The sequence below is a fragment of the Esox lucius genome, chromosome 6 (genome assembly GCF_011004845.1).
Source record: "Esox lucius isolate fEsoLuc1 chromosome 6, fEsoLuc1.pri, whole genome shotgun sequence".
In the NCBI taxonomy this organism is placed as follows: Eukaryota; Metazoa; Chordata; class Actinopteri; order Esociformes; family Esocidae; genus Esox; species Esox lucius.
In genome coordinates this window covers 4277783-4299020 of record NC_047574.1, presented here as the reverse complement: position 1 = coordinate 4299020, position 21238 = coordinate 4277783, and the positions used below count along the sequence as shown (strand labels likewise).

The following is a 21238-nucleotide window of genomic DNA, read 5'->3' as shown; positions in this document are numbered from 1 at the left end:
TAATCTAATTAGAAAAAATAGAAGTGTGTTATAAAATCATCTTTCACAGTGTTGCCTTTAAAACATCTAGAGACGGCAGTTATATTTATCATGTTGGAATACATCCAGAACTACATCCAGAAGGTTGTGTGTCCTGGTACAGATTTGGGGAAGGTTGTGTGTCCAGGTAAAGATTTTGGGAAGGTTATGTGTCCAGGTACAGATTTGGGGAAGGGTGTGTGTCCAGGTACAGATTTGGGGAAGGTTATGTGTCCAGGTACAGATTTGGGGAAGGGTGTGTGTCCAGGTACAGATTTGGGGAAGGTATGTGTCCAGGTACAGGTTTGGGGAAGGTTGTGTGTCCAGGTACAGATTTGGGGAAGGTTGTGTGTCCAGGTACAGATTTGGGGAATGTTATGTGTCCAGTTACAGGTTTGGGTAAGGTTGTGTGTCCAGGTACAAATTTGGGGAAGATTGTGTCCAGGTACAGATTTGGGGAAAGTTGTGTGTTCAGGTACAGATTTGGGGAAGGTTGTGTGTCCAGGTACAGATTTGGCAAAGATTATTGAAAAATATAATGCATAGATTGGTCAGGGAGGTGACCGAGAACCCAACGGCCACACTGACAGAGCTTTGAGTTTTCTCTGCTGAGATGGGAAAATGGGATAACCATCTCTTCAGCAACATGTTGCCTAAAGGAATCTTTAAGAACTAAGTAATATTATGATGTGGTCTGATGAGACCAAAACCAAACTATTTGTAATGCCAAGTACTACGCCTGGCAAATATAAGGTACCGCTCAACACCTGGCTAATATCATGCATGATAGTGATAGTGGGAGCATCAAGCTACGGCCTGAATCCAGGTGTGCAAAACTAGTGCTTGTTTTTGAGTGACTTCCTTCACAATTATTTTGTTAAATCATGTGATTTATCGGTCAATCTACGTTCCTACTCTCACCTATGGTCATGAGCTTTGGGTGGTCTATAGTTGATTATAAAAAATTTCCCGAGTTCTATCCTGTATCCATCTTAATTGGTATAGTCGCCTTTTGGCACCGCCTACAGGACAAAACTAAGCATGCCAAGAAAGAAACAACATCCACTACTTGACCCTGGGACTCCCCAACACCAGTGCTTGACTCGGCACTTCAACTTTTAGGCAAACAGCATTCCGGTTCCTTTTTTAGGAAAATTAACCGTCTGGGACTTCTGGGATAGGCTACTTTAATGGAACGAGCCTCATTAACACATATTTTGATTTGTCAGTTCCTGTCACATCCTACCAAAGTCTATTTTTGGGTATTTCACTTCAAGCCAAGGAACATGCTTCATTGTAACTTCATCGCCCTGGGTCATTTCACTTTCATGATACATTAATGATATGATATACTGCATCCATGTTGTTCCTGTATTGAGTTATATACAATGTGTTAATATTTACAAGGAAAACATCCTCAAATGGATGGAAAAAATGACACTAATAATTTACAACTTTTTCTAGGTTACTTTTTTTTCTCTAGCCATGCAAATTCTGTCCTTTACCTGACTTTGGGTAGGTAACGACTTAATATGTCATCCTCTCGTACTTCAAATGTCTTCAGTGAGTCAATGTGTTCAGAGTCATGAACACCTCTGATCAGATTGAAATCTGAATTTGACACAGCGGCGAGCGAGCGGGGACCCAACAGCGGATACATAGGCAGAGGAGGGTGAGTCAAAGCGTTTATTGTACCAATAGGGACAAGGTGGTCTCGTAGTGGGGGGCGGGCAGTGTTTGTGATCGGGCGGTCAGACGGACGAAGGTACAGGGGAGGGCTGGCGGGCTCGTAATCCGGGGAAACTGGCAAGGGTCGCAACCGGGGAAGAGAACGACAGGCAGAGTGGGTGATATGACACATAGAACTCTGGAAACGACTGTACAAGACAAGACGATCTGGCAACTGCCAGAACAGAGAACAGGGTTTAAATACACAGGGCTAATGGGGAACCGGGAACACCTGGCGAGGGGGCGGGGACAAGACAACAGGTGAAACACATCAGGGCGTGACAGAATTGGGATTCCGTTGTTCCTCCATCCTGAAATGGAAATCCTGTTATGTTTACTAACTTGGATCAGAATTGAATCTACCTTCTCTATCAACTCTGTCCTTATCAGCCTTGGCTTACAGAAGGACACAGGGTATTCTCGTTCAGTGACTGGGGTATCATATTTATTTTATCGCTTAAACCGATGAAAACCAGATTTTTTCCAGTTTGGTCCTAATAAAAAACAATGACATGACACAAGTAAAAAATGCTAAAAATAGCATCAGTTCTTCTATTTTGCTTAACACTTATTATTTCAGGGTGTGACAGCTCGGTCTAAAAACCAAAGTAAATACATTTTGGTAGCACGTGCAGCTTTTGGAGAGCATGTAACTCCTTTAAACATTAAACTGCGGAGACAATCTTTTTGATGTGAAATATGTCCCAACTGAAGTTACTAACCTCAGGTCAAATAATCCAATGGGTTTGTTTTGTCTGTGTTCATGTCCTTCGTAGACAGATGGGTTTTCTCCCACAGTGAAGTGCTTCACCCAACAGGATATCATTTTTTTATTATTGACTACAGTTGATTTTTTTTGTGAGGACACTTAATTAAGATTAACATTAACTCATCTGTGCTGCATTAAATAAACCCTTGTCATTCCCACCAGACCAGATATTCGTGAATAATACAAAAATAAAAGGAACCAAGCAAGTTTGCCTGAAGGGAAACTAGAAGGGATGAATGTTGTTGCCCTATCATGTATATCTATGTAATAACTACCCTCTCAGCTACAATATAAACACATAATAAGACTTCTGGGACATTATTTAGAAAATTCAGGAGTTGGAAAGGCAAAAAAGATGGTCTGTGGAGAACATTTCTTTGATATGGTATGATAAAATGTTATTGAAACCATAATGATGTTTAGTTTTAATGGCTTTTTCTGATGCCTCCATGCCTTTACTGTCACATTACAGTGTTTTAGGCTGGAACTAATTAATAAAACTAATAATACCATGTAAAACATTTATTTCACCCCAACATACAAATCAAATCATATTTCAAAAGTTTGATAGATGCTGACTTTAATGTTTCATGAAGTAATTACACCAAACGGCCACCAGATGGGAGCAGAGGACTGGTAGCGCAGTTGTAGTTCCGTCTCATTATCAAATCAGTGAGACAACAGTTTTTAATATTATGTTTATAATACAAACAACGTAATACAGTGCTATATATCATAAATAGCAATCAACCTCTTATCACGTCTTTAGTTGCCTGTCTGAGGAAGGGTGTTCCTGGACAGAACTTCCTCAGCCTCTTCGTTACTTTCAAAAATATGTCCTCAAACGTTTTGGGATGAAAACAACAGCCATATTGCAAAACAGAACCAAAAACTGCGTTGGTAATCGTCAATGGAGCACTGCCTTGGCTGTGCGCCTTTGTTATTGTCATCTAAATTCAACATGACCCCTAAGACTTCCTATCAATCCTACTTCCTAAAGGTCATGTTTCCAGGCATTATGACATAATAGAAGCACCATTTGTGATTGGGCAACAAGGATTAAACCTACAGACAGGGGATAAGGAGAATTCCCTTTTGTCTCATGTAGGCTGTGATACCTCACAGAATATCTTGAACTGATGTATTCTTCATTTTATAAATGTATAAAGGAGTTACTGGTTAAAGTACTGAGTCCCCATGTTTAGATAAGAAAAGGAATGTGTGAGAGGAGGATCTGGGTTCTGTTGCGATCATCATTGAATGGTATCAGTGGATCATTGGGTCCTCTGTCAATCTATCTGTCTGTTTAAACAATCAGTGTATCTGTTCTTGGTCTGTTCTGTGTGTGTCCCTTCTGAGTTGAATAGGTTGCCTACAGTGTCCTTAGGTCCTTGAGGTAAGGTGGGGGGGACCCTGCCATTTTGGGTGGAACCTAGGTTATTGATGGAACAAAGGGAATGTGTCCTGTTCACTTGTGCAGTATCTTGCCTCACCCCTTTTCATCTGTGTAAGTACTAAGGATTATTCTGTGTTACTTCGGAGAGGCCTCACGACTTATCCTGTAATCTTTGACGTGTCTCTTTATTTGCAAATAAACTGCTAATTGTGCCAGGAGAATTTTGTCTCTGTACATCCTTCCATTTAAAGTTCAAGTCAATGGAAATATACCATAACAAGTGTCTAGGTATTAGCTAAAGAAAACCATATGAATCTAGTGATTACTGTTCTGGATGTTTATAGAAATATACATTATGCACTCTGTCTGTAGGTCCGCGGGTGAAAGAAGCAAAGGGGTTAAACAGTAGGCCACTAAGCTACACACGTGTCGAGTGTCGGTACAGCGTCTCGAACATTAGATCATATTGTCACGCATTAACATCTCGCTAAATTTGAATATTTTGCTAGACACCATTCAGCATTGTGTTTAACTAATGTTGCTTATTTAGTTTACTTCCACCACAAATAGCATCTTTGAAATATATGGCTTTTGCCACTGGCTGTTTTAACAGCTCATTAGCCAGTAATAGGCTTACTTGTATCTACTAACTTACTACTTGGAATAGTCATAAGAATTGAGCAACTGGTAGCGAGACTGAAGATTAACTTACACTGCAAAACCTATTTCATTTCATGTCACAATAATGTTCGTTTGTCATTCGTGAATGACATTGATACAATAACCATGAATATAAGTGACGATAACTGACTTTTTCGTCAAGTGAGAAGACGAGAGAATTGTACAAACCCCCCCTCTTTTACTGCCCAAGGGGTTGTGATCTACTGTATATTACCCCAAAAAGCATGCACGGATGCGTACTTCAAAAATCCACCAGAACTAGTCGCAGTATAACCATTGAGGTGTGTTATTGAGGTGTGTTATTGAGGTGTGTTATTGAGGTGTGTTATTGAGGTGTGTTATTCTGTCAGAAATGAGGAGCAGAAAGACGAAGTCATACTGATGACGGTTATTTAATGATTCCAAAATAGCGTAGCCCAACAATGCTCTAGCGGGCGGGACAATAACACACAAAGACCAGGGGAGAAGAGGGAACATTTATACTGGAGGGACTGATTGAAAATGAGGATCAGGTGCGCTAAACAAGACACAGGTGAAATGCATAATGAGATGGGCGGTGGTGTCAGAAGGCTGGAGCCTGTCTGCTGCCGGGGGAGGTGAGGCAGCAGAGGGCGCTGTCGTCACAATCGTAATCTTTAACTAGCTGTGATCTTTTAATATAATGAGTCTTATTTCTCCATAGAAATTAGAAAATAATGGAGTTGGCTTTTTTAATATTATTGGAGGAAACATACATAGAGTGGCATGGATAAATGGCTTTGGAAATACCTTCAGCTTTAGATTCTCTGATCAAGTCTTTCAACTCATTCCAAGCCGTGCGAACAGGCCGAGGCATGCATCAGTGTAATACCACGTGATTGATGACATCCGAAGCCTCGTTTGAACATGGGCTTTTTTCGAAAGCCTCCAGTAAAATGCAGGCTTCTATGGTTGTTTGGCTGCGCAGAGCAGTGGGAGGTAATGATAGGACAAATGAACGTGAAGCTCTGAAGCACTGTTCAGTTTTCCGCGCTCTACGATGCAGTGTACCAACAGCTTGTTTCAAAGTATAACACCACATGACCAATGACATATGAAGCTTCAGACATCACAAAATAATCTTTGAGTTCCAACCGGGCCCAACAGATATCGTTTTTGAAATGGCTGTTTTGAAACTGCATGCATAAGAGGTTAATTAAATCTGGTCACTTCGAGGGTTGTCAGTAGGCGATACAGAATATTTGAAAGAGCAAGTTAGTCAAGAGAGTTAGTTATTTGATAGTAGTCATAAAACAGTAATTTAAGAGTCATACGAGAGAATAATTTATTGTTGGTTAGAATTTGAGAAGTAGACAAGATCATTATTTAGAGTGTTGCTTAGCTAGGTTCTTGGAAAGGGTATTAGGACTGTGTATTAAAGAGCAATGGAGAACTTGACAGTGTTCATTACGTCAAAGAAAAGTGAAGATAATTGTTAAATACCTATTTTTCAGTGGCAGTTGACAAGACGATAACTGACTGAATGGAAACAGAAAAAAGTACTTTTCATATGGGTTGATAAAAATGAGTCTAGTTAACTACCATAGTTGGAAAGGAGGATTTTGAAAAGAGTGGTTGTCAGTGTTCTTTTTCATAATGCGCTTTCAGATGTCATCAAAATACTTCTGAAAGTGCATCATCCCAGTATATATGCACAGGCCAAGACCGTGGTGTGGTGCCTGGAGGCGTGGGTATACCCTAATGTGTTAACTATCAAAACTGTTTGAATCTTCTGTTCTCCCCTAGTTCTTACATTTCTTACAAACTGATATTTCCATCCATGTGAATTAAACTGTGCAAACAATAGTGGATGTGAAATACACTTCCGTAATGTGCACATTGCTGCACTTAAAATAATAGCCCCAATTGCAGGCAATATCAACATTGTAAGCAAAACATTATGATCTGTCCCATTAGCCTGGTTCGATATGGTGATATGTTTAGGCTACTATAGGTTAATGAGGCAATAACTGTGACTGGACTAAAATCAAACTAAAACATAAGGGCATTTTGTTAACTAAAATGGCTCAATCATTATTCAAATTATATGAATTTGACTAAACTGAAAGATATTTTAGTTTAATATCACATAGTCTATGACGTCTGAAGCTTCGTTTGACCAAGTTCTTTTCAAACTGGAACACAACATCCCACAGTGCACAAATGACTGAATACCAAACAAACATGTCTGGTACTGTGGGCGCAACCGTATTACTCCAGGCTGCTGTTCACATGGACATGGGTTCAATTCTCCTTATTGCATGGTATACAAAATGTCATCCTTTCTCCCTCAACAAATTCCTATTTTATCGAGGATACCCTTTTCAATGGTTATTCATTATTCATTCATCGTTACCATACAAATACATCACTCTGGGCTACATACAATACATCTGAGTCAACCGTCATATTTCATTTTGTGCAGCAGATGTCCCTGCTGTGCCAAATGTCCCTACCCTGCGCGTCTGTCAGCACACCAGCAGCGCTAACGTCTGGCTCACTAAACAAGTTGGGCTAATCAAAAAACATTCTGATACCCCTAACCTGGGTATGGTCCCACCCCCGTTTTTGAGGCAATTGTTTTACAAGGAATTACATTGCTCTAGCTGTGTGAATTAGCTATTTATTAGGCTGTTTAAAATGTCCAAACAGCATGTATTTATTATTGTGTAGGCTATATAGGTGTATATCTCTATTAAAATATTCATGATTTCACAGTGAAGATGCAATGGAAATTGTTTTGCTCTCCAATAAAACCTATTGTTATATTATTATTTTATAAGGACATAATTTCTACTTTATTTTATCGGGATCTTGGATAACATTTGAAAATGGTTACATAAAACGAAAGCCCTGCAGTCCAGGGTGAAGCCAAACCCAACCATCTTAGTGTTTCCCTAAGAACATATATTTTTGACTCATATGGAAGAAAAACATGATGGAAATAGATTCTTCAGAAATCCTTCCACACCAACTTGCTGCAGGACATCAAATAATCAACAGTCAAGCTACACTATCAGCAGACTCCTTCAAAGGTTCTGAACCCCAGAGAAGGACAGGATGTTTATGTATTTGGTTGGGAGGGCTGCCATTTAGCCTGAACATTGAAAAAAATAATACACACTGTGTATTCAAATGGGAGCAGTTTTATTGCCTTTAGTTAGTTAGTAGCGTAACTAACTAACTAAAGGCAATAAGTTCGTTAGTAGCGTAAAGGCGAAAACCTCATCAAATATTTGATGTGAAACACAGTTCCTTGCAATGCAATAATTTCCCAGAAGTTAACCTTTTAAATAGTTCCATTTGTCAAATAATTCTGGAAAAGAGATTTCTTTAGACAAACACACTTGATTTACATAGCTATAATCATATGTAAAGGGATGCCTTGGAAATTCTTGTTTTCATAAATGATGTGGCTCTCTTTCTCCCCACTCACACAAATGCGTACGTGCCAAGTAATGTAGTGTGAAGTAGATTACCCTGGCAAAAATTGTTTTGGCATTGATTTTGAAAATACTGTCTTTTATTTCAAGATAGTGATCATATGAAGCCATTTATTACGGTCGAAAGGCCTGCGTGACAAGGTAATAGGACGTCGTAAAGATGGAAAAGGATATAAAAAGATATCCAAAGCCTTACAAATGCCAGTCTGTACTGTTCAATCACTTATTGAAAAGTGTCAAATTCGGGGATCTGTTGATACCAAGCCAAGAAAAATTTCGGCCAAAACTGCCAGAAGAATTGTTCGAGATACAAAGAAAAACCCACAGGTAACCTCAGGAGAAATACAGGCTGCTCTGGAAAACGATGGTGTGGTTGTTTCAAGGAGCACAATACGACAGCTGCGCATGGGACTCTCTTGGACTTTCCAGCACAACAATGACCGTAAGCACAAAGCCAAGTTGATCCTCCAGTGGTTACAACACAAGAAGGTGAAGGTTCTGGAGTGGCCATCACAGTCTCCTGACCTTAATATCATCAAGCCACTCTGGGGAATTCTCAAACGTGCGGTTCATGCAAGACGACCAAAGACTTGACCTGGAAGCATTTTGCCAAGATGAATGGGCAGCTATACCACCTGCAAGAAGGGCCTCATACACAACTATTACAAAAGACTGCACCCTGTCATTGATGCTAAAGGGGGCAGTACACAGTATTAACATCTAACTAACATCTATGCACACATTTGAATAGGGGTTAGTTAATTTTTTTCTTGTTGCCATGTTTTGTTTTATGATTGTGTCATTCTTTTATGACCTACAGTTGAATCTGAATCCCATAAGAAATAAAAGATGTGTTTTGCCTGCTCACTCATGTTTTCTTTACAAATGATGCATATATTACCAATTCTCCAAGGGTATGCAAACCTTTGAGCACAAATGTACTTACATTTCTGATCAGCGGTATCATATTATTTTCGAGGGCTTTAATGTACGATCATAATGACAAATGAATAGATCCAGAGCTTTTTTTTTTAAATATTATTTTTGTAAAACAAAACGATACGAGATCTGGGGCTATTCACAAAACATTTGGGGCTTTAGCCCTGGACGCCCTGGGCTAATGGTGCCCCCAATGGCTTAGAACCTTTCATAGTAGCCTACAGAACCACAGTCAATTTACATCAGTTTAAAACGTGTGTTCTTAGGTAAATGCTTAGTCGGTTTGCTTGGGGCATTACCTGGACAGGTACTTTAAAAGAAGGCTGCAAACAGCAGAAAGGCCACTTTCCTACCACAGATAGGCCACTTTCATACAACAAAAAGGCCAAGATCATACCACAGAAAGGCCAGGATCATACCACAGAAAGGCCAGAATCATATCACAGAGTACATCAACAGAAACTCCAGGACCTCCAGTTGTGGTAAACTCAACTTAATGCACTTCTAGGAATACGTAGACAATATGTCTGCTTTTGCTTGTTTTTCAGATTCTGGGCTGACAGGTTAGGTCTACTGTAAGATTACTTTATTACAATTGCTGATTTAATAAGGGCTTTAATACTTTATTAATTGTATTGATGGGTTAAATTATTGGTTGACTTGTTTATTAATTGACTTATTGTCCAACCTGAATGGGGGGTGTTTTCTTCATAGAAGAGGATGAAGACCCTCAGTGTGATAGTGATGTTCGCCCTCCTGGGTGTCCTGTTGGCAAACCCTCCCGACCAGGTCAACACTCAGGAAGGTAAGTGTAGAGTGTACACATGCTGGAGTGGTTGTATGTGTGTAATTGTGAAAGCAATTTGTGAAAGCACAGTCACAGAGAAAGGTGTTTTGAGTGTGTTGATTATAGTGCCTTTCCTTCCTGCTGGCTTGTATTCATTTTTCAAACGTACTGTGACCTCTGATATTCATGTTTTATCTTTTCAAGTGACATTATAGTCATGTACTGTTAGTCATGTTCATCTACTGAGAAATCAAAAGCTACTATCTTTCCTATATATACAGTGTTGTCTTAGTGGTTCAGTTAGGCTTCAGAGATGGCCATGAGTCTCAGCATCTCTAAATGTCCCAAATGACATAGTTTTTGCGTTAGGCAAAAGTTGCAGGGACAGCCCCAGGAGTACTTCTGGAGGACTCAGTCCGTTCCAAATCCCTTCCCACTCCCACATCCCCTCCAGGTCCTGCTCCCATTCGCCGTTCTCTTTCCTCAAACGCTATAGGTAACTGCATTTCATTGTACTGTACTTGTACTTGTTGAAACTAATCTAATCTATAGCCAATGGTAATGGTGGCAGTGCGTCCTCTACTGCTGCTGCTGGATCCCCCAGTCTTTCAGTGGCCTTAGTTCCAGTTTCAGTTCCTCTTCAAGTAATCCGGCTCAACTTTTCTCAGTTTCAACATTTGATATATTGTCTTTGTACTATTTTCAATTAAATATAGGGAGCAGAAGTATTAGCAGAATAGTATGAATAAAGTTATTCCGTAAGATAGATGTACTACTCTGCCATCCATAGAGTATACACTCATCACTGTGACTTTGATCATGATTAATTGGCCCTCCCTTCACACTCAACACCAGACTCACAGATACCAACTTATTCATAAGTCAGTTTTAAGTAAATGCCCTTGCTACTTGAATAGTAACATTTGCTCCGAAATATGTCACTGGTTACTCGTAAAGTCTATTCTTCCTTCAGTTGATTTTCTTTTCACATTGTTGCTGCCTGTGAATTGCAAAAGACCCTGAAAATTGGCACACCCATCTCACTTTACAACTTAAGAAATACAGCTCCAGGAAAAAAAAAAAAAGAAAAAAAGAGACTGCTGAACCTTTTTCTTTCCTTTTCAAAAAAGTCAAAAAGGAAGGTTTTGAGTGAGGAACAGAAGGGTTAAAATTAAGAGACCACTGCAAATTGAAGGCTTCTGTTCCCCACTCACTTTCCTTTTCAACTTTTTTGGAAAGTAAAGAATAAGGTGCATGGGTCTCTTAATTTTTTCCAGAGCTGTACAATAAAAGAGCTGATACCAGAAAAATGCACCTGCTGAATCCCCTATTCTTATCTGTACATTTGTCTCACTGTCTTTATTTTCAATAACATTTTTGTATATTTGGATTTATAAATATAATACTATTTTACCTTATTTATTTTTCTTAGTATACTGTTAGTTTACTATCCTGTCTTCCATTTACATGTCTTTGGCCAGGCCGTCCTCAAAAATGTGAATTTGTTCTCTGGTGACTAAACTGGTTAAATAAATTAATGTATTATATTGTATCAGTACTGGCAGCTGATGTTCATGTTTCATATTTACAGGGACAGCCCCAGGAGTACTTCTGCAGGACTTAGTCCGTTCCAAATCCGTTCCCCCTCCCACATCCCCTTCAGGTCCTGCTCCCATTCGCCGTTCTTCTTCCTTAAACGCTATAGGTAACTGCATTTCCTTGTACTGTACTTGTACTTGTTCAATGACAATAAAGTTGAATCTAATCTAATCTAATTGAATCTATAGCCAATGGTAATGGTGGCAGCAGTGTGTCCTCTACTGGTGCTACTTATGGTAGCAGTGGATCCCGCAGTCTTTCAAGTATTGACAGTGGTCATGGTGGCAGTGGATCCTCTCAACTTCAACGCAGAGCTGTAAGAGAAGATTAAGGTACGATTGTACTATTTGTAAGGCTGGGCATTTGTGTGTGGGTGTTTATTACTGCACTTGTGAAAGCCAGGAGTCCACAAAAGTGTAGTAAACCATGGCAAGTCAAGTTAAGTGAGGACATACCAGACATTACTTTTAAAACCTTTAAAGGGCCATTCTCGGTTTAGGGTTGGGGTCATCAAACACTTATTAGTCATTACTTCATTACTACCTATGATAAGTAATTTGTTTGAACAAATCTGTCCAAATCTTCACTCAGTGGTGTAAACTGGGAGAGGATCTTGGTCACCAAAGAGCATATTTAAAAATAGATTCTAATAGAATAAAAAAAAAAAACATTTGAATGTTTGTCACTGGGCTACGCCTTCATCCACCTGGATTATCCAAGAAAAAGATGAACAGACAAATCAGAAACTCTGTGAAATTATTTGACCTAGGCTACAGCTTGTTTTTTACAATCGACAGAGGACAGGCTGATTAAAATGACAAAAATATAAGCCTTTTTGCACAACAAATGTTGTTTTGACAACAAATTTAAGTAAATAACATTTGCATATGTTATTAACATGTATTTACACTTGAAATGTAATCATGACATATTGACCAAGCTTGGTAGAAAAGTAGAAAACATGCCCAGGCAACACCTTATCTTATCTAAATATTCAGTTGCTTCCGTATCTTTATTTTCAATCATTTGGACCTTCTGAGCTAAACTGCATTTCTGTAATTTTGTTTGCATTACAAAGTGGCTTCGTACACTGCACAAAAACATGAAGGGAACATGTAATCATCACAGTATTACACCAGTCAATTAAACTTCAGGGATATTAGTCTGTCCAGTTAGGAAGCATACGTGATTGTGAATCAATATCACCTGTTTTGGTGCAAATGAAAGTGACAACAAGCGCACTGGAGAGGCAACAACAAAACAACCCCCAAGTAGGAAACGGTTTTGCAGTTGGTGGCCACAGACAATTGCTCTCTCCTTATCCTTCCTGACTCCTTCTCTAGTTTTGCGTTTTGCTAGTGTCCTTGTCACTACTGGTAGCATAAGGCGGTGCCTGCAGCCCATTCAGGTTGCACAGGCAGTCCAGCTCCTTCAGGATGGCACATGAATCAAATTGGGACCTTATGTATCGGTGCATCCGACGGCACCAAGTAGCACCACAGGCTGTCCAGGAGCTCACTGATGCCCTGATCCAGGTCTGGGGGGAGATCCCCCTGGACACCAACCTCCGTCTCATCAGGAGCATGCCCAGACGTTGTCGGGAGTGCATACAGGCACGTGGGGGCCATATACACTACTGAGTTGCCGTGATGAAATTCACGCAAGTTGGAACAGTCTGTGATTTCCATAGTTTACTTTGATTTTCAGTGTGAGTTTGAATACAATCAATCAATCAATCAAATGTTTTTATAAAGCCCTTTTCAGAACAGCAGTTGTCACAAAGTGCTTTATAGAGACACCGGCCTTAAACCCCAAGAAGCAAACAACAGTAGTGTTGAGCACATAATGGGGCAGGAGGTTTCTTAAATATTGAACACATTGGTTAAATATTTTTTTGTCAAGAACATAAGTAAGATTTAAAAATATTAGATCAATAACATATAGTATTACTCAAATTAGAATAGTACTCCATTGTAATACTCGTTATCATATTATTATTTTTTGGAATATTAATACTGTTTTACTCTGTAACCCCTAACATTGGTTAAAAGTTAGGGTTTAAGGGTAGATTTCAGGTTTTAGGTTCTTGAGCTTAGGTTCAGGTTGGTTACAGAGTTAGAAGTTAATGCAAATAAGGGATTTCTTTGGGAATACATTTTGCTCACAAAAAGGTCCTGACTTGTAAAACAAGTGTGGTGTGTGTGTTTATGCATGTGCGTATGCGTGGTCATTTCAGGTATTGAGGATCCTCTCCAGTCTCCATATGAAATGTACCACGATGGAACTCCTGACATCACCTGTCACCGTCCTGATATATCATCATCCCTATTAGACCCACAACTACACTATAGCTTCTGATTAATGTGCTCCAAGTTCCCATAATGCACTCTTTTAAAACATGAAATAGGAAATGACGTGCCATTTGGGACAAACTTCATAGTTAATAGTTGTCTGTTAAGATTGACACATCAGAATTGAAGAATTTAGTGTCTAAACTATGGTGATGACAATTCAGTTGCAATGTTGTATGGATTATCTGTTGAACTGTGATCTTTCAATAAATCTACATCAAGCATCATATACTGTATGTTAGCAGTGTTTTTTTTTTTGAAGATGTGACAAATATTAATTTACATGACTCTTCGCCCATCAAATTGACTGAAGTTCACTGATTGCGTGCAGACTGTCTATTCCAGCCACCGTGGATCATACAACAAGGATCATCAAACAAGGACATTTCGAAGTGACCAAAACCTTTGAACGGTATTGTACACAGTAATGCGTGTATCCCTTGAAACTCCAACTCATTCATGTTTTAACAATGGGGATGTCATGGGGTGCGGGGGTAAGGAACCAGGCCCAGGCAGAAGGCGGTCGACGTCGACTTTTTAATAAACAAATACCGAGCACAACCAAATAACGAAAAGAAATGGTCTAGCAAAACCGATGCACTCATCGGGTACATTTGAAACATATAATGACGGCAACACAACACGACAACATAGAACAATGATCGACAAATGTGGGGAGCAGAGGGGAAACATTTAAACACATACTAACGAGATGATAGGGACCTGGTGTGAACGATTAGGACGTGACACGAAACAAGTCCGGGATGCGTTCGTATGATGCTGGGAACTGAAGGTGCACCGCGGCGCTGCTGCTCACCGTACCGTGACAGGGGAATTAAACAGACTCCCCATCTCCATACGTGCTGCCATCATGAACAACTTCACTTACAGAAACCAAGGATTGACCACAACAAAGATGGCCTTCAGATTCAGAACACTATTAATCCCGAAGGAAATTGTTTAGCCCATAAATAACAGCTCTTCAAGACCACTCCCTGGATCACCACAATCACTTCTTCCTGTTGTGATCTAGCCCAAGAAACAGATTTCCATGATTGGTCCATATTAAGTGTGTAGTATGCTCTTTTTTGTGTTTTGGATTGCTCAGATAGTTTGACAGTTTCACAGATAGTTTCACAGAGTATGGGCACAAATCCACAGCAATAAATACATGTTTTTCTCTTGAATTTATTTTGCCTGATCAGACTCTGGTGCTCAGGGCTGTACCTGCGTGTTGCTCCAACAATACTGATACTAGTGATTTTGTTAACGAGTTTGAGCAATTGTTTTTGAAGTTTGTAGGTAGTATGTTTTGTCGAGCAGTGGCGAAATAAGGTTTTATCGACAACTCTCTGCCCTTTTTACAACAGCAGTTGTCACAAAGTGCCTTTACAGAAACACCTGGCCTTAAACCCCAAGGAGCAAACAAGAGTAGTGTTGAATTTCAGTGGCTAGGAAAAACTCCCTAAGAAGGCTGTAATTTAGGAAGAAACCTAGAAAGGACCCAGGCTCAGAGGGGTGACCAGTCCTCTTCTGGCTGTGCCGGGTGAGATATTAATAATTAATAAATGGAAGAATAAATAAATGCATGTGGGCTAAATCCAGAGTGTATTTAAATTTAGACTAGGTCAGAAGTATGACCAGACAAGGACAGGGACAGCAACAGGCCCCCCAAACCAGGTACTCCACAGGTGTGGACCAAGACCCCATGTCCTCCTAAAGTTTCAAACGGGAGGAGAATGGGAAAATTCAGAAAGTGCATTCCTCACATCAACAACGATTTATAGTGGAGAAGTAGAACTTAGTGGGGAAGGAGAAATGACCCAATCCCCTAGCACAATAGTATAGCAGCGTAAGACCTTGGAACTGAGACGGGTGGGTCCGGCGACACTGTGGCCCTACCTGGACAAGGCCCCGGACAAGGCCCAACAGGCAGGAAATCAATCCACCCACATTGCCAGGCATCAACCAAAGGGGCACCCACCAACCGCAACCACCCTGAATGAAGCTCTCAATCTACCAGTAAATTTTCCTTCCTACCCTAACCTATGGTCATGAAGGCTGGGTCATGAACCCAGAACTAGATCGCAGGTACAAGCGATCATTTAGATGACTATGTCTATAAAATATGCACAAAATATGGAGTAAAAGCTTTCATTCTAGTCCAAACTTGGAGGCTAGTTCAACGTCCAAAAAAAGCTGTCTTTTCTATGCCTGTAAAATAAGTATTTTTTAGAGCCACAAATAACATAGTAAACACATTTATTCTGTTTTCAAAATAGTTAGTTCAATGTCCATCAAAGTCATATATTCAACGCTCATGAATTACATATTGTTTAGGGCCAGGAAAGACGTAGTAAATCTATAATTCTAACCCAAATATGGATGTTGGCTCAATGTCCGACAAACCTGTCGTTCCTACATCCATAAATTACGTTATTTTTGTGTTATAAAAGATGAATATAAACTTTAATTCTGCACCAAATCTGGACATTGGCTCATCATCCAACAATTCCGTATTTTCTTTCAACGTCCGTGAATTACATATTATTTAGGGCCATGAAACACTCTGAAAAATGGTTCATTCTGTCCCAAATCTGGACATTAAATCAGTGTACAAAAAAGTTTTGCATGCTTAATTTACACCTTGTCAGGGCCTTAAAAGATGTAGTAAATACTTTCAGTTAAGCACTACATTTTCACATATTAAATAGGTATATGTTTATACATGCTAAAAGTTGTATTTTATTTCTCAAAGGAACCACTGCCCATGCAGAGCACTACTTTAGACCAGATTATTTTATAAAAGGAATAGAGCACCTACATACAATTAGTGAACTTGATTCAAACAGATGAGCAGTGGGTGATATTTGCACATTAGGACAATCTTGAAATAAAAAGCACAGCTAAGAACACAGAATATGATGCTTAATATAGGTTTATTGAAGGATCGTTATTCAACATATCAGCCGTACAACATGGCCACTGTATCAATCTAGACAGCAACATTTTGGCATTAAGTGCTTTACTAAAGTACTAAAGTAAAGCACTACAGTATAGGCTGTCATTCAAATGTGCTCTATAGAGATTAGGATGTCATTTAGGACACTGTCATTATTATTCAGAAGCTAATTTAATGATGTGGTTCTGATGGGGAAATTGATGATAGAGGTTTATAGACTGTAGATCTGCATCTGTTGGGAAAGATGACAGGTGTCGTCAGGAGACGTGATTTCCATATGGAGAGATCAATTCTTTTATATACATATATACTGTTTTGTGTGCGTTGGGAAAGATAAAGTAGAATGTGCTTAAATATCAGTGGGCTGAAATCAAACATAAATAGGATATGCTGGATATAGGATACTTTTCAACAATCATACCTTTATCCTCTACGCCAGCTGCTTTGATCAAACTGAGCCCGAGGGACGGGCACGACGTGGAGGGAGGGGAGGCGGAGCACCAAGACGTGGAGGGAGGGGAGGTGGAGGGACGGGAGGTGGAGCGCCAGGACGTGGAGGGAGGGGAGGTGGAGTGACGGGAGGTGGAGCAGCACGACGTGGAGGGAGGGGAGGCGGAGCACCAAGACGTGGAGGGAGGGGAGGTGGAGGACCATTGGGATAGAGATCGGAAGGGGGATATTTCCGCTGCAATGCTTCTGTAGCTGAAACATGAATATCAGATGTCACTGAACTTATAAAAGATGAATCCCAACTGGGGATGCCACTACACTCTGTTAATGCATTTGTAAAACATTAATAATGTAGGGGTTATCATTGTTAACCATCTGTTGTCTTCGTTCATCATCCGTTCATGTTCACTACTGCATTTGTTAATGGGTAGTTCATGTTCATGGAAAGTGTTACCAAAAACAGAAACATGAATATCACATCAGCTGATATTTGAAACTTTCTAGGAAATACTACAGACTGTCACACACGTAAGACAGACATACATAGACTCACCTTCCTCCCCATTAACCTGGTTGGGGTGATTTGCCAACAGGACACCCAGGAGGGCGAACATCACTATCACACCAATGGTCTTCATCCTCTTCTAAAAGGAAAACATACCCCATGCAGGTTGCACAATAAGTCAATCAATTCATATTTTTTATGACTTAATGGAATTAATTCATAAAGCCTTTATTACATCAGCAAATTGTCACCAAGTCATCTTAAAGTAAACTGCACGGCCCAGACTCAAAGCAGAAGCAGACATATTAGTATGAGTTTGTCTTACTGGTCCTGGAGTTGCTATTGAAGTACTCTGTGATATGGTCTTGGAACCGAGTGGACTTTCGGCTGTTTGCTGCCTTCTTTTAAAGTACCTGTCCAGGTAATGCCACAAGCCAACCGACTAAGCATTTACCTAAGAACACACGTTTTAAATTCATGTGGAATGACAACATGATGTAAATTGATTATTCAGAAATCAATCCATGCAAACCTGCAGGTCATCAACGACACAACACTCAATGCATCAGCCTCCTGTCAGCTGACTCGTACAAATAGATCTTCTGAACCAAAAACATTTTCGCTTGCTTAAAGACTGCCAGATGACTCGCTTTTGCTCAAGATTATGTACTGGAATAATTGACTCTGAGTCCAGAGTTCTATTAATGTATTTTATTTTATGTGCATGAGGAAGGCACATCAACAGTCACACATAGTCAACAATTCAAACATATCCCGAAAGTTGTGGTGGGCGCTTTCTTTTGTAGCTTAACAGGTCAACTGTTCAAACCACAAGGCCAGTTCTATCCAGTTTTACAGATGCCCCTAAGCAGCGTTTGCTTCCTTATCTATCTGCCATCCTAAGCAAATACATATAAATGGAAGTTTTCCACTTATTACAAATTCTAAGAAATAGGTTTGCATTGGTTAGCATATAAAATGAGATGTTCAGCATATCACACATTAACCACATGAGGTGTAAACTGTTTGAAACAGCCACCTGAACACAGTTCACCTTCGTCACAGCAACACACTTACATGGAGTACTTAGAACGCAGAATTAAACAAAATCATGTACTATAAAATCATAAAACAATGTACCATTTTCACACAGCGACAACACACTATGTGCTTAGCTGGGAGCAGTAAAATTAAAACGTTACCATCTCACCAAATATTTGATGCTTCAGCGTAATAAAATGCAACTGTTGCCATTCAAACATCGTTTGGCCTGACCTGGTTTGGCAAAGCAGATAAAAAGCTGGTTGCACAAATCAGGAACTCCGGTTCTGCTCAACACAATATATGTGCACAGGGCACAAGGTGCCCTAACTCTGTTGGTACTCAGACCCAAATGGGGGAGCCAGAAAGGGAAAAAGCCTTAGGTATGGTCACCTCAGAATTCTCAGCATTGATCAATTAATACAGAATTGATGGACCAATAACAATTGGTGATCTCCTGTGCTAGGGCAAGGAGCAACATAGTTTAGAAGTAGATTGTCTTTTTCCCCTCCTTCTGCTCTAATCACAGGTGTCCCTTAGGTTCCTGATAGTTGTCGTTGGTGCGTCCCACCTGGCAGTCATCAGGTCATCTTCTAACTGCCGAGGTGGACCAATCAGTGGACACTCCTCCTGATTGTATCACCTGTGTCTTTTGTCTTTTGTCCATTACCCAATCAAATCACACATCTCATGGTTTAAAAACCCAGTCAGTTGTTTCTCCCCCAGACTCTTTTTGGGTTATTATAGACACAAAAGCTTTGTACATAGCTTTTTTAGACAAATAAACAAACAAACAGAGAGGCAGGCAGGCAGGCAGACAGGAATGCAGGCAGACAGACAGACAAGCAGACAGACAGAGAGACAGGCAGACAGAGAGACAGAGAGTTCTTAGTTAATTCGTACACCACAGTCTTAGCGCATATATCTCACTTTTGTCCTGAGTATGTATTGCTGTGGTGTCTTGTTTGCTGCAGTTTTTTTTTAGCAAGTGACCCTTAGGCATACACAGGCAAGTTCAGTTTAGACATTTTTGGATTTGTTATTTCATTGCTCAGCCCCCTTTCCCCAAACCGTTTACCGTGTGTTTATAATAAATGTTTCATGTTTGATGGTAGCTTTGGTTGTCTGTGTCTTTTTGTTCTCACTATTCATTTTCACTAGCAATTTGCATGATTGTTACGGGTCTCCCTAACATCCACCATAGACTTCCAGAGCCACAGGCTTCATAACGTGTCTACAGGAAGTTGGGGACTAAATGACGGTTCACTGCTGAGCAGAGTGAAATGTTTGACACGGTCTATCAGGAAAAGATGACACTTCCCCATGATGTTGGTTTGGGCTCTGTGAGGGGAGAAAACTACATTAACCTGTGTACATTTCAGTCTAGATGATGCTGTGCGCTAAAGATCATTGACAGATGAAGTGTTTTCTCCAGTTTTGGTTGGTTGGATGGCAGGTAAAAACAGTATATCTATATTAGCCTACCCATATAAAATGTGATTTATTTATCTACTATCGATGCATCTTTCTTAGAACAATGAGAGGCCTTCCTGGTGTTATACCTTTTTCAGGTTTCAAGGTTTATTTGTCAAATGCACCAAACAACACAGCCAGGACAGGAACTGTTTAGAAGATTAGGCAACTATTTGTTAGACAGCTGTAATATGGCGCTGCCTTCAAGATAAAACATGTGGAATTAATCACAATATTGTAGGAGAAAGGTGTTTTGGGAAGCACTGTCAAAAGATGATGATTTGCATTTGACGCAGCCACATCAACTCCGGCCATACAGGTACTGTAGGCCATGTGATTCTGCTTGCTTTGCATCTCAGAACATTTTGTTGATTGGTTATCATTGCCTGCTGATGACCCTGACTTTAAGCTAAGAGTGCAGGTGTATGATCAGTATATTTCCTTCATTTGCGTTTTGAAAATCCATCGCTGGTGGATCTAATACTGGGAGGTTATGTTCGCGCAGGTAAAATGTACGTGCATTCGCGTGCCTGGGGTTTCTGCAACGTTTTGACAATGTTGTTGGTTGCGGAGCAAAACATCAGACTACTGCAGATTTTCTGTACACGGCAAAAAGCTAAGGATATCTTGATTTTTATATAGGCTACAACAGTACAGGAGAACGGGGGTGTTTTGAGCCTGTGGGGAAGTGGAGCCACCCCTTGTTTCTAGGCCAGCATAGACAAAATTGGTCATGTGACTAATGACATCATCTATAGTCACCCTGTGGTGGAGGCACATGTAATGACAAGTAAGCACATTTAAGTTAAAAAAAACTGTTTTTTGCCATTCCAGGTGATTTTTTTTATGTTCAAGGAGTCAAGTTTGAAAAAAACACGTGTTAGTGCTTTAGGAAGTTACAACACGAGGCTATACTGTTAGCATTACTTTAGCTTTAAACTGCAGGATGATACAAGTGTGTTGAAATGGTAGGGATAGGGTAATTCTAGCCAAAAGGGTTGGGGTAAGTTGAGCCAGGGACCTCCCTGTACCATCAAACCCTGCCATGAGTCCTGGTTGCTCATCAGCAGTTCCAGAC

At 40.1% G+C, this 21238-nt stretch overlaps 1 long non-coding RNA gene across 1 annotated transcript; it reads left to right on the top strand.

Annotated features, from left to right (window-relative positions):
* The first annotated feature begins 9345 nt into the window (after positions 1-9345).
* LOC105009110 lies at positions 9346-13802 on the top strand. The gene is made up of 5 exons (XR_827749.3): positions 9346-9474; positions 9707-9797; positions 11371-11484; positions 11567-11710; positions 13615-13802. It is a non-coding gene; the product is annotated as an uncharacterized LOC105009110 (long non-coding RNA).
* Positions 13803-21238: the final 7436 nt, after the last annotated feature.